A 10848-nucleotide genomic window follows, 5' to 3' on the forward strand; every position below is an offset into this window, starting at 1 on the left:
CGGTTGGAGTGTGTAAAGTCCAGGGCCTTCAACGCACTCAGTCCACCGCTGCCATCTGGCTGAGTCTAAAGATTCTAACAGGGCCTTTCCAACCTGTGGGTTGCCCGACTGGTTATACTGTTGGAGCAGGTCCTAGTTCTCTTTTATCCAGCAGGGAGTGGATTATTTCCGGAAGCCCCGGGGGATGCTATTCTTGGCGGCTGCAGTAAGGAGGCCAACAAAATGGTGATAGCATTCCGGTGTCGCGGGAATTCTGCTCACCACTCTCTATGGCCTCCTTATACAGGTAGGAACAACAGTTCCACACTGCCCACCAGGGAGAATTTGTCTGTCTGTCTGTCGTGCATAGCCACGCCCTCGATTTGTATTTCATAGAGCGCTTCCGGCGGGCTCAGCACCACGTGACGCGCCGCCCCACGCAGCTTGCGCCACGTGACACGGATCGCACGAATGCGCTGCCCACTCCGAAGGAACGTGTTAGTGTTCCCAGTCAGATTCTAGCAGGTTCCATCGTGTTAATCGTCTTGGCACAATTACGGGGATTTCGATGTCGATGTGGGTGACGATGGACCTATGATGACTTCTGGGGAAGCTTGGAAATATTTTGCGGGATGCGTGAAGTGTGCTCCCACTCTGATCTTTGGGAATGAAGGTGAGGGTTGTAGTCGCGTTGCCAGCGAGCAGAGCGGAAGGTTGCTTGTTGCTTGGGATCTAAAACCAGGAACAGATCTTTGGCAGACATCCAATCAGTGAGGTCGTCGCCGTCGGCCTGATCTACTGCATAGCGCCACATATTATGGTGGCTGTGAATATTGATGCACTTGGGAGTGCTGGCTTTGGCCATTTAAAATTAAGAGGTTTTTGTACACGTTGATGATGTGCAGCTCCCCTATCTTCATGCTGGTGGCTTCTTTTTCAGTTAGTGGGAAGGTGTATAACTCTGTTATGGTGTTCTTCATGTAAATGGCAAATCCATATTTCTGGTGGCAGTGACTCATCATGAAGTTGTATCCAGGGGTCTGGACGCGACTGGCAGGTAGGGCATCCCAGACGTGGATTTCTTGGAGCGTTAGGACATCAAAGTGATGTGTGTTCGTTATGTTCGAGAGATACTAGCACTAACTGAACATTGAGGAGTCCCTCAATGTTCACTGAACATTGAGGAGTCCCTCAATGTTCAGTTAGAGGATCCTTGTCCCAGGGCCTATCTGGTACGTTGTTTGGCCCTGAACAGCGCCATTGGCATGGCTTGTATTGTTGCTCTTGAGACCAGGAGGTCGATGATCGATGTTCGGTCTTCGCGTTGATGCCATTAAATCTTGATTTAAATATTTCGTGACTGCAGGGATTCATATTCTTGGTTCTTTCGGTAAAGTCACGTAGAAGGGAAATAATAAAATAATATGAATATAAAACAATAAAAATTCTCACGACGTTTCGACTGCAACACAAGCAATCCACAGGTGTGTTGCAGTCGAAACGTGATAATTTTTATTGTTTTATATTAATATTATTTTATTATTTCCCTTCTACGTGACTTTACCGAAAGAACCAATAATTTGATGCCATTAGTCGTGATTTCTCACTTAACAGCGTGGGTCGCGTGAAAGCTGCCATCTTCCACTCCAGTTGATATATTTACTGCTGGCAGAGGACACCTACAGCCCTGCCATCCTCATTGGCAATACGGTAACGTTTTAAAAGACGTGGCAATACGTGCCACTTCCACAGTAAATTGTAATCATGATCCGCATAATGATGTGCAGTTTCTTTGTCAGTCAATTTCAAGATTAAGGTCTCCCCACACCTGTTAGGTGCGGGGATGTTTTGGTCATAATTTACCACGCTGGTCAGTCCGGGTTGGTGAAGGTTAGGTAAGGGGCCATGATCGGTTTTGATATCACTCACCACTGATGTTAGAGACGGCTGGGAATTTAAAGTCAGGTCCCCGGGTTCGTGGCAGTGGCGTAGCTAGGATATTTTGCGCCCGGAAACGAACTATAAAATTGGCGCCCCCCCCCCCCTTTTAATCACATACCAAAATGTAATTACATGACATGTAGGCTGTGTGTGGCGGGATATATAAACTTTTAGGTTCAGGTGTAGATTTGTGCAGTAGTTTCAGGCTGCCGCGCCCGTCGCAATAAGTTATCATGTAACGTTGTAAGCCTCATTTTGGCGCCCCTTTACCTTGGCGCCCGGGGACATATGTACCCCCCTGCCCCCCCTAGCTACGCCTCTGGTTCGTGGCGAAGTGTGTACACCACTGTGCTTCTGCTCCGCCTGATCCATGTAATAAAGCGCGACGTTATGAATCATAAAAACAAGCAAAGAGATGTGGCGTCTCTTTTGAACTTTGCTGGCTGTAATTTAGAGGACGTGGGATTTGTGTTATCATTCATACCGGCAAACAAAGGAGTTGCTCTCACAAATAATGACCGTAAATGCCCCCTTTAGAATACACGTCATAATTGTGTTATTCATCACAGAAACTGCCACTGGGTGCCTGATGGCAATGGATCCACGTCAACGTATTCAGTGGCCACATTCGCTAAGTTGGACACGAAAAAAAGCCGACATAACCACTGGTGACACGCATGTTCTAAGACCACCGTGGATTGCCTGTGCATGAGCCCTGGGCGTGCGTGCGTGTGTGTGCATGCATTCCCGTGTGCATGTGTGTGTGTGTTTGTGTTTACAACATTCATCTGGCCGGAGCCAGCGTGGCAGCTCAAAGTACAGAGATAACGCTCCGACGCGGCTTGACCTTTGGAAGGCTTTGCACCACAACGACCAGAGCAAACTGTGTGTGCCCGTGCGTGTGCTGTCACAGCCACGCGTTGTGCGGGATGTGGGGGCATGCGGTGGGCATCCTTGAGAAGAAAGGTGATGGTGCGGAATGTGCTCCAGTTCTTTCCCAAAAAAACAAAACTAAAACAAGTTCTAGATTTGAAGCTTTCGTGACTGCAAGGATTCATATTCTTAGGTTTTGTCGGTAAATTCACGTAGGTAAAAAATTTAAATTAATCAAAGTAAAATTAAAAATTAAATAAAAATCACGACGTTTCGGAGGCAACACAAGCTTCCGTCTTCAGGTGGAACCGTCACAGCACGATAGCTGTAGCTCTCACTTGATGCAGCAGTCGTGCTGTGACGGTTCCACCTGAAGACGTAAGCTTGTGTTGCCTCCGAAACGTCGTGTTTTTATTTTTATTTTACTTTAAAAAAATTTAAATTTTTTACCTACGTGACTTTACCGAAAAAACCTAAGAATATGAATATAAAACAAGTTCGCTATCGATACCCCCCTCTCGATAATACGCAGAGTTGAAGGTTCGAACTCTGTTTTGTTCAAAGCGCGCGAGAACTCGAGATACCGTGATAATATAATCTCATTCGCAAAGGTGACCTTAATTCTGATCATTATTTGTTATTAAACTCCCCTTTTAAGTATTTTCCTCATGTTAATAATATTATTAGTATTACACTTATTCGCATTTTGTAAATCCAGGTGTAAAATAATTTAATTAAATGATACTTCATATTTCTTCAGTAACACACCCCCCCCCTTATAACATGCATGTCTATGGGAAAACAGGCTTCATAGAGTGCGACTCGACTTACGCGCTGTGTTTCAGGAATGCATGTCGCGCGTTATGCTCGGGACGCATGTACAGCATAGATACATATTACTCCCAATTTAATAATTTGCGATGTCATTTTAGAATTTGCCAAATTCTCACCCTGACGCTGGCACAAAATGGTCCACCCTTGCAAATGCCATCACGGCAATCTCTAACGTCCACTGTGAATCAGACGGCGCGTGGTGTCACCGTGGCTCTTACACGCGCAGGAATAACCAGGGCAAGCCGCTGGATTCGAACCGTGAACCTCTGCAACAAGGACAAGCGGCGGACACTATCGCTGGGCTCCGCGTCTCTGCCCGAAAACATATCTCCTCGATATTGAGCCTCCAGGAGAGTATAGATAATCAGTTGGAGCTGGGCGAGATGATCGATTGACATTAAAATATAACAAGGAGGTGTGAGTATTTGTCCTTGTCTTGCTTATGATAATATCATATTCAGTGAGATACGTTTAATTTAGAAATCCATCGTATGGATCAACAAATGGAAAATGTTGAATGCAGGGGCGGTTTCTTCATTAGGGCGATTGGGCGACGCACCACCAATGTCATTCAACCACAGAGTCACGCTAGCCGTCACTGTGCCTCTGGATATAGTCCAATCAGCGTCATGCTACGTTCTGTGGAGTACCGCCTCTTTTTGGGCGATTTCCCTCCAGCTGAGAATTGCCCCGAGTGGTCCCATAGACTTATATTCAAAGATATTTTTTTTCGAACGGGGGCGCTGCAATGCATTCTCTATGGCTTCCGGGAGGGCTCGCCCTAACGTGCTTACGTCATCATACGTAAGCACGTTTCATCCAACAATATAATTTGTCGCCACCTAGTGGAATCTTTAATAAAAGAAACTTGAGTGGTTTGTTTTAATAGTGAGTATAGAAACAAACAAGATGTATTGTAAGAGTCACTTTATTTTTCATTAATATTAAAGAAGTGAAGTTGCCTTTACATGCTTTAGCTGTTAATTTATCCATTGCATGGGTGGACCTTATCCTTATCAATCATCCAGACATTTGCCCCCCCTGAGAGATTTTGCAGGAGCCGCCACTGGTTGAATGCCAATATTAATAACGAGCTACGGCGGTACCGTCTCACCACCGTGTGGTATTTACAAAGGTAGGCCCACTGTCGGTTAAGCAAAAAAAACACAAGTACACTGGTTGTTTGCGCCATTCTCATAGCACAAAGGGTTGTACGAAAGTGGCAGCATTATGCGTCCTAAGCTCTAGAGAACATTTACGACTTGACTCTGCTGTAGTAGAATTCGCTGGCACGGTGACAAATGGCAGACTGATGGGGCGGCCAGCGACACGTAGGTGGGCCAGACCACACGAGTGTGTGAGTGATTTTGTGAGGGAGTGAGTGACTTCATGGGAGGTTAGTGGGTGAGGGAGTGAGTGGATTATTGAGTGAGTGGTTCGGTGAGTGAGTGACTGAGTGGATAGGTTAGGGGGTGAAGGGAGTCAGTGGGTGAGTGAGTGAGTGAATGGCTCTGTGAGTGGCTGGGTGCGTGAGTGGGTGAGTGAATGGCTGTCTGAGTGAGTGAGTGAGTGGTTGGGTGCGTGAGGGAATGAGTGGCTGGGTGAGTGGCTGGATGGGTGAGTGAATGACTCTGCGAGTGAGTGAGTGGCTAGGTGAATGAGTGAGTGGATGGGTGGGTTAGTGAATGGTTCTGCGAGTGAGTGAGTGGCTGGGTGAGTGAGTAAGTGGCTGGGTGGGTGAGTGAACGGCTCTGTGGGTGAGTGAGTGGCTGGGTGAGTTGGTGAGTAGATGTGCCAGACTGCGGGGATCGTATCTCGACGTCATCTCTGCGATCTCCGTGCGCTGCCAACCAGGGGAGTTGATGGCGACTGGCGTAGGTGGAAACTGGTACCGCGCACATCTTAAAACGATTAAAGGTAAAGCCCACTGAGCTGTATAGCTCTTTTTCAGAAGCGACCTGGCCACGAATGATAGCTCAACGAAGTGGCTTATCGTGTGGAAATTTATAGCAGCCAAATTCTCTAAACGCGTGTTGTTGATTCTAAATGTGGAGGGGGAAAACCGGAGGACCCGGAGAAAAATCCACGCGACCACGGGGAGAGAGAGACACGCAAACTCCAAATATACAGCAGGCGTCAGGGTCGGGATCGAACCCACGGACCTCCTGTATACCAGGCGAGGGAGTTAACATCTCGTCATGTTGGCGCCCTCATATCGGCCAGATAGGACGGTGCTGATCGGTGTAAGAGTTACAAAGCCGTGCACAGCTTGCAATCGATCCACCGTGAGACTGGAAGCTTGTCCAGCTCTTCACAATCATTCACGACTCCGATGTCATCACACTCCTGCTGCTTCTGCACTCGAACTGACAGGAGGGCAGGATGGTGAACAGCACACACGACTGAAGATGCTGTTACAATCGTCCACACGCAACTGGTGATGAACGCATGGACCAATGTCTTGGACACATCCAGTTAAAAGTGGAATTATGGGCAAACATCTTTAAAACATCAATATTAGTTTGGTGATGATGAACCAAACATCTTTTTTTAAATATATATAAATCCAAAGCAATATGATGATTTCTTAAATATGACTCAGCCATCATTCAATTGTTGTCTCTAACGAGCTACCACAGCCGAGCAATATGTATGTTGAACTTCTTTCGCACCGTACGTAGTTGGCCAGCCCCGATAATGGGAGGTGCGGGGAACGGACAACAAACTAAACACGAAAAGCAGCTTTTCAAGAAATGAGTTTTAAATCTAGATGATTTAAAAGTGCATAGCTCCCGTAGCTTTCCAATGATAATCCCATTGTACACGTTGGCCGTTCTCCAGGTCAGATCACGCGCTTTCAAGAAAAAAATAAATTTTTCGAAAGATGTAATACCGATTTGATGACTTGCTTTTAGCGTGATGCTAATCCTCGTACACACTGCTCTTGTTTCTCGGGTTATACTCAGCGGTACCAACAAAACGTCTTTCAATAAAGCATGAGAAGTCGTATTGCTGTTAGTTTAACACGTAGGCTTTCACGACCAATGTCGTCCATAATACAGGTGTTTTGGGTCAGATCGCGTGAATATATAAATGTGTCATATTCTTGGTTCTTTCGGTAAAGTCACGTAGAAGGGAAAAAAAAAATATGTTTAACTGCTGTAGATTTCACACCTGATGATGATTGCTTGTGTTGCAGTCGAAACGTCGTGATAATTTTTTATTGTTTTATATTTGTATTATTTTATTATTTCCCTTCTACGTAACTTTACCAAAAGAGCCAAGAATATGAATCCCTGCAATCACGAAAGCTTTAAATAAAAAAAATATAAATGTGTCGTTTAACCCGCCACCACCCGACACAGCCTATTAGTAAGGTTTGTCACGTAAACAGAACGTGCCAATTCGTTACTAGTGAATAGGGGTCAGAGAGTGGTTAAGCGCTTCTTTATCCTTTAAACCACAGCCACACTGGTTCCTAAAACCAACCCCGAACAGGCCCTTTAACAGCCCCTTTAAACCCTCCATCTCCACCCTCGTTCCCAATCCACATCTCCGTCTCGCACGCCGATTCCGTGTGACGTCAGTGCCCTTTAACCCTTGACCCCCGTCCAGTGCCTTCCCGTGCGTGTGATTGATGTGTGCTATGTTGAGTGCTGAGATTCCATTCTAGATTTGAAGCTTTCGTGACTGCAAGGATTCATACTCTTAGGTTTTTTTCGGTAAAGTCACGTAGGTAAAAAATAAAATCAATAATAGAAATAATAATAGAAAATATTTTTCTTTTTATTATTTAAAATAAAATAAAGAATATTAATAATAATAGAAAATATAATTATTTATATATATTTTTTTACCTACGTGACTTTACCGAAAAAAAACCTAAGAGACTGAGATTCTATGTCTGAGTGGTGCGAGCACGTGAGGATGGCTCGCAGATGCCCTACACTCGTACAGCAACACCGGTGTGCTGGAGAGCCAAGCCACAACATTTACAATCTGAGTACGACGTTCAGCCAGTAATTACAATGAGCTTCATAAGGAATAGTCACGAATTTGGCACGTTCTGTTAACGTAACAAACCTTACTAATTAACTGTGTCGAGTCGTGGTGGTTAAAACGATACATTTATATATTTCTGCGATCTAACCCAAAAACACCTGTTTTATGGACGTATTGCTGTTGTGGGTACCCTACTGATCAGCGTGTGTGTCAAAAAGAGCCTGCGTGTGTGTGGGTGTGTAAAAAGTTCATGGTTCAATTCCAGATTAACAATCTCAGCTCACGATTGGCAGAGTGTGCTGTTTACCCGTCAAGGTGACTCTAATGATATTAAAAACATCACTCACTACGCAGGTTGTTCGCAGTGGTTGTGATGCAACGCCTACCGATGTGCGTGCTTTGTTGAGAGTTGTACTGCCATGCATGGTGTTGTTAGGCGCCATGTCCGACGGTTCATTGCACATCGTTTACAAGGACCAAAGTGTGCGGTGATGCTGCTGATGCGATAGCACAATGAATATGAAAACAGACTGAACGTGTTTGTCAATAGGATTGCCTTACTAGAAAAATAGATATCATTTGTGACGTTTCAGGCAATGCTCCTTCTTCATAGCACATACATAGAGAGGAGGCCAGAGGGATAGAGTTGATGCTAAGGTTGGTGACCGCACTTAACACCATGGGGCTGGAGGAGAATTACATTTAAGAAAATGTTTTTTGATTAACAGTTTTTGAACTGGCACATGAACAGTTACATAATAATAATGGCTATCGAGTTACGGACAAACCCCCTCAAAAATCAAAACATTATTACAATAACTAATTTATATGACAAAGTTAAATGTATAAAATGCTGCTGGCACATTGCATTGTGGGAAGGTTTTATTTTTGTTCTCGTGAAGCCGAGGTACAATCCGCCTAGCAGTGCAGTCCTGGGCCCGATCACCATCTCATTAATAAAACAAAATCTAACTGCCAATCTAGATTTGAAGTTTTCGTAACTGCAGGAATCCATACTCTTTGGTTATTTCGGTAAAGTCACGTAGGTATAAAACAAAATAAATAAAATCACGACGTTTCGGGCGCAACACAAGCAGGTGGGACAACCACATCACGAAACAACTGCTGAAAGATAAAATAAAAAGGTTGAAAGTCTGCATCAGCAGCAGACCATGCTTTCCCACCTGATGACAGACGCTTGTGTTGCGCCCGAAACGTCGTGATTTATTTTGTTTCTACCTACGTGACTTTACCGAAAGAACCAAAGAGTATGGATTCCTGCAGCCACGAAAGCTTCAAATCAAGATTGAACTGCTGAAAGATCCAAAGAGGATGATTCTAACTGCCCTTAATTTCTGGGGCACAGAGAGGCCAGAGAAAGAAGAAGAAAAAGTGGAATATTGTACATCTTTAAAAATAGACTAAATAAAAACACGAACTTTAGAAGCCATACCGTTTGTCTAGCCCCCAATAATAAAGCGATGCGGTTAGTGAAGGTGAGGCCTTCATTCACTACTGCCAGCTGAAACGGTGTTCAGTCGAAAATTCGAGGTGGCCTTCTACCCGAATTTCCGGACTCATTCTCACCACAACAGCTCATTGTTTGTTGGCGTCACTACGGACATTATGAATTGCGCAATCGCGGACGAGTGTAATTCTATGATGTCAGCATGAATTCTATTGTTGGTTGTTTTAAAGGCCCTATAAAATGACAGGTTACATACACCCTGTCCATGTCTGAGAGGAGATGAAACAACTGGACGGTATATAAACTACAGCGTCGTGGCTCTTACACTGAATAGAGAATTAAAATACTGAACATTTGGGCGAAAAAAGTGGAATGATGAGCGTGTTTGTGTCACGCACCGTGAATCAGGCTAAGACACCCCTGTAAGTGATTGTGCACCGTCAGTCAATGCCACCCCTAAGCACTCGTGCCGTGTGGTGTGGGATGCTAATTGCGTGTGCGCGTGTGTTTTTACTCTGTACTGAGGTCACTGCAGCCAAACGGACTTTGCTCTCAAAGTCTGACACGTGTCTATGATCCGACTTGTGTGCGTGTGTGTGTGCATGTGAGGGTAGTGCGGCGGTTAGCGCTACGAACCCAGCGACCCGAGTTTAATTCCCTGCTCATGACCAATACCCAGTGAAAATTATCTGAACCGGTCCTGGGCCTGCCCTACGTCGACTCAGCATCAAATGAGTACCTGGTGCGCTGTGTAAACATCGCCACTAGGAAGACAAAGGCGGCCGGGCGTGGTTCTGGCCACCCACTCCATCGTGTGCCGTGCAGTCCCTTCATAGGTGCTCGCTAACAGCACTTGCCCCAACAGACTGTTAAGGCTACACGGGGAATCTTTATGAGCGTTTTTTGCGGGGAGTGGTAGCGTATTTGTTAGTGCGCTACGAACCCAGCTACCCGAATTAAATTCCTGCTCATGGTTAACAAGCGGTGACGGATAATGAAATCGGTCCTGGGCATTGCCTAGGTCGACTCAGCCCTAAATTAGTACCTGGTGCAGTGTGAAAACATCAGCGGTGGGGGAAACAAAGGCGGTCGATGCGGTGCTGCCCAGACCACCCTCTCAAGCACTGTGCCCACCTCAATAGGTGCTCGCTAACAACACTTGCTCCAAAAGTATCTACAGGCTATACGGGGCATGTTTTCTTTTTTATAAATGTATGTATATAACCATTAACTGCGACTGCTGGTTTGATAACCGGGACAGAGTTCTCATTGCGTCTCTTTAACAATGCGCGGGTGGGACAACATTTTTTTTTACGTCTTTCTCAATTGTATCCCGATTTTTTTGTATCGATACGGATACGTCATCTCATGAGATATTAGACGTGAATCTCATGATATGGCCTATCTCCAGCAGAGCGGTGCAACCGTTCATGTTAGAGAACGGCCCACGGAAGTGGATTTCACGGAACTACCTCTGAAATCCCTACACGTGACTTCTAGTCCACACAGTAGGGGGCAGCACTTGTTTACCAGGACTTCCACACATATTAGTAATGTTGGTCGCATAATAGTCAAACACCTATGCAATACAATGATCTGTCTTTGTTTTTGGGTGAGGCCACGGGTAAAGGTTTCATGGCAACATTATTGTCATTTATCCTCCACTACCTGACAAGATTGCCACGTTTACAAAGATATTATTTATATTCTAGATTTGAAGCTTTCGTAACTGCAAGGAATTCAGCTTCTTG

The sequence above is a fragment of the Lampetra planeri genome, chromosome 29, assembly GCF_965212315.1.
Source record: "Lampetra planeri chromosome 29, kcLamPlan1.2.h2, whole genome shotgun sequence".
Taxonomy (NCBI): Eukaryota; Metazoa; Chordata; class Hyperoartia; order Petromyzontiformes; family Petromyzontidae; genus Lampetra; species Lampetra planeri.